A 4,618-nucleotide genomic window follows, 5' to 3' on the forward strand; every position below is an offset into this window, starting at 1 on the left:
AACCGATAAACCATCCTGTCTCAGACTCTCAAACCTCAAGCGACTCTCCTCTAGCACGCTCCATGGGATAAAACGATCTTGGAATGCACTAGCAAACTGCTCCCAAGTCACTGGAGGAGATCCAACTGGCAAACTCTCCGAATAAGTCCTCCACCAGTCTCTCGCTGGTCCACGAAGCTGGAGTGTAGCATATCGAACCCCATGTGACTCAGCTAATCCAACCACCTCTAATAACTCTCGACAGGTAGTTAGAAACTCATGAGCATCCTCTCTCTTCCCACCCTGAAACTGAGGTGGGTCCATCTTTCGAAATCTCTCATTCCTACGCTGCTCATCCTCTGTCAGAACAACCACCGGTGCAATTTGACCCCCAACCGCTGGTGCAACATCATTCTTAACTGCGGGATCTATTGGTAGTTGCCCCACCGCATTATGAACAACTGGAGCTTGCTGCTCCTCTTGGGTCTGAGCCCCCTCTCTAGTACGAGAGTCATGTGGTGTGGTAGTCGCACCACCACCCTGAGAAAATCCCTCTAGCACACTTAACACCCTCGATAGTGTATCCTTAAGTAAGGGTGTGACTACAGGCTCTGGAGGAACCTGGTCCTCTCTTCCATCAATCTCAGGTTCTGTAGAGACCTCTCTAGCACGACCTCTCACTGGTGCTGCTCCACGTCCACGACCTCTGGCTACTGTCGTACTACTAGCACAACCTCTAGCTCGAGATCTACCCCTACCTCTAGCTGGGGCTTCAACAACTTCCTCGGGAAGTGCCTCCCCTCTACCACCAGTAACATTAGTTCTAGTCCTCGTCATCTGTCAAAAGAGTATACAACAACTCAGTACTCAAGAAGGTGACCACGCACGATGAGAAATAACGAGCAAAAGAAAGTTTCCTAGTAATCTTTATAGCCTCTAAGAGATGAGTACAAACGTCTCTTTACTGATCCTTGAGACTCTACGTAGACTCGGCTTGTATGCACGTGAGACCTATGAACCTGGGCTCTGATACCATATCCACTAACCCAAAAATAGGTGTGATGGCACTTGTCTTATCCCACCAAGACAAGACATCCTAAAACCCAATATCTAGCAAAGTGCGGAAGTAAATAGCAATCCAACAACAATTTCTATTATGAAACAAAGTCATATTAATTCAATCCCCAAACCAGGTTATCACGTGCACAAGACTTCTAATGTAAATATTAGAATTGAAATAAAATAGAAGTTTAAAATGTGTTGTCTTTCAAGTAAAAACAAACTCATAAACTGGAGTAGGAAAGTTCGCTGAGATGACAAAACAGCTACCTCACAACCCTCCACAAGATGCCTCGGAAACGAAAAGAATGACAAGTATCACGAAGATCCGGGCTCGTAACCTAGAAAAGTTTGTAGAAGCAGGGGTGAGTACCAAACCACGCGGTACCCAACAAGCAAACCTCTAAACACAAGTTAAGTGAACAAAATACGGGTACTCCTTATACCCTATCGAAACCTCCACGCTACAGCCTAAAAGTTTACAGTTTACCAAACACACAACTCAATAACCACACTATATCAGTTTACACATTCTCAATAACAACTTAATATTCAACAGTCACAAGCTTCACAGAGAAACACTCACAAGATCAGCAAAACACGTGTTCAAGTTCATCAATAATAAAATGTGCAATGCTATGAGATGCAATGTCAAATATAGTGATGCACGTCTCTCTTAACGATACACACCCTCTATCTGGGGGACATATCTGTCCATGCATCTGTCGCGGCGCACGACACGACCCTCGATAATAGTAACCTTCGCGGCGCGTGATATGTCCCTCGAAATATAATATCCATCGCGGCGCGCGATACGACCCTTGAAAATAGTACATCCTCTTACCACAACCATGTCTCAGATACAATGCAAATGACATGCTCAAAAGAAAAGGAGGAGATAACCATTTGATAACAAAGCACAATTTGCAACAAGAAGTACAACACCAACAAATAAGAAACAAGTCTCCAAGTCATTCTCAACATCACACAAGGAAATAAACGAATTTCGTACGCTTAGAAGAGTTTAAAATCCACTTGCCTTAGTCAATCGAACAACTACACTTGGACTTGAGCCTTCCTTTTCCGTTGAGCTTACGAACCAATGGAATCTATTCAAGTATATATTTACAATAAGGTTTCGGAATTAACAGCACTCACACTTTTATGTGTTTAATCTCGACCGAAAAATTTACCCCAAATTTATAAGCAAGTTCGTAATTCTTGATGCCAACTGACATTTCAACTATTATATTTTCCAAGTTTCAAGTCTAGGATTTCATCCCAATTATCTTTTTCAATATCTTAATTTAAATGGTACTCACAAAATATCATTCACCCAATATTTAAATAATATACATATCAAAAATTCTCAAAATTTCCACCCGTTACTTTAACACACAGATATATGCCTCAATTCTCATTCCAATATTTATTATAGCTAATTAATTTTATCAAGTATAAGCATATGACCCTCCAATGATCAGCCATGGTCACTGCCCAATGACCTTTAACAATTATTACCCAGTAATACATTCATATCCCATAAATATTTTTATTTTCCCAAGTTAGAAAATAAAAAAATCATTATTTATGTAGACAAATTCCTATATTTTCTTTTCCTGTTACAATTAATTTGCTTTCTTTTTCATGCACAGGTTGTCACAACCCCACATCACCAAGGCATTGCATACATTAACCCACCAATAAGAACAATCGGTCTTACGCAATAAAAAAAGAAAAAAACTAATTTGTTACCCCCTACATATAATAATAATAGTAAAATAATCAAATGTATCATCTATGCATTTAAAGTATAACTCAATTCATTTTTTAAAGGTGTGCCTACCTGAAGTATGTGAAATATCGCCGTTCTTTTTCCCCACTTGTTCGTCTCCCTCGATAGGTTTTTGCCCCTCTTTCCTTTCTAAATTAATAGCTTATTAAAACTGATAAAATCCACTAGCTTATTTTTTTTTTTAATATCTGACCCTAATAGTATAGAATTTTAAACAAATGGACACTTTAGCCCACTAACTATCTATTAATTTTATTATCTACAATTACTCATAAATAAATTAACCCAAGTTATACGAATAATTTAAATTTTCCAAAAATAACCTCACGGGTCGTTATATTACCCACCACTAAAATTATGTTCGTCCTCGAACATAAGGTAAAAGAAAGTACCTAAAGCTTCAAAAAGTTGAGGATATCTGGCACGCATGTGAGACTCAGTCTCCCAAGTTGCCTCTCCCACTGATCGGTGGTTCCATTGCACCTTCACTGAAGCAATCTCCTTGGTGCTAAGCTTTCGAATCTGCCTATTCAAAATAGCTATAGGCTCCTCCTCAAATGTCAAGTCTGGACCCAACTCCACAAAATCAAGTGAAAGCACATGAGATTCATCCGGAATATACTTTCGAAGCATAGAGACATGAAATACAGGATGAACTGCGACAAACTAGGTGGCAATGCGATCTTATAAGCCACCTCTCCAACTCGGCTCAAAATCTCAAAAGGTCCAATGAACCTAAGTCTAAGGTTGCCCTTCTTTCCAAACCTCATCACACCCTTCACGGGTGATACTCGGAGCCAAACATGATCACCCTCCGTAAACACCAAAGCTCTAACTCTCCGGTCTGCATAACTCCTCTGTCGACTCTGAGCATTCAATAATCTATACTGAATCATACGCACTTGCTCCATAGCATCTCTAAGCAAGTCTGTAATCAAAGAGTCAATCTCCGCCGAATCATACCAACCAATTGGATACCCACACCGTCTTCCATACAACGCCTCAAATGGGGCCATCTGGGTACTAGAGTGATAACTGTTATTATAGGCAAACTCCGCTAAGGGTAAATGTTGATCCCATCTAGCACCAAAATCGATCACACACGCTCGAAGCATATCTTCCAATACCTGAATGGTCCGCTAAGATTGACCATCTGTCTAAGGGTGAAATGCCGTACTCATATCTAACTGAGTACGCAGACTATGTTGTAATGCCTTCCAGAAATGAGAAGTAAATAGTGAACCTCGATTTGATATGATAGAAATAGGAACTCCATGTAGTCGCACAATCTGACTGATATATAGCTTAGCTAACTTTTCTGCTGTATACTTCACCCGAACCGGGATGAAGTGGGCAGACTTGGTCAGCCTATCAACAACAACCCAAATAGAGTCATAACCACCCACTGTGGTAGGCATACCCACGACAAAGTCCATAGTAATCCGCTCCCACTTCCAAGTAGGAATAGGCATCCTCTGAGATACACCCTCGGGCCGCTGGTGCTCACACTTGACATGCTGGCAAGTCAAACACCTCGAAACAAAGTCTGAAATATCTCTCTTCATCCCACACCACCAGTAATGCTGACTCAGATTATGATACATCTTCGCCTCTCCCGGATGGATGGAATACCGAGAACAATTGGCCTCCTCAAGAATCAATCTAATCAAATCGGCTGTCTTGGGCACACAAATTCTGCCTCCAATCCGCAAGACACCATCAGAATCAAGGACAGCCTCCTTAGCTTCCCCTCTCAATACTTTGTCTCGAATGAGACATAATTTT

Source organism: Solanum pennellii, chromosome 9 (assembly GCF_001406875.1).
Source record: "Solanum pennellii chromosome 9, SPENNV200".
Classification (NCBI taxonomy): Eukaryota; Viridiplantae; Streptophyta; class Magnoliopsida; order Solanales; family Solanaceae; genus Solanum; species Solanum pennellii.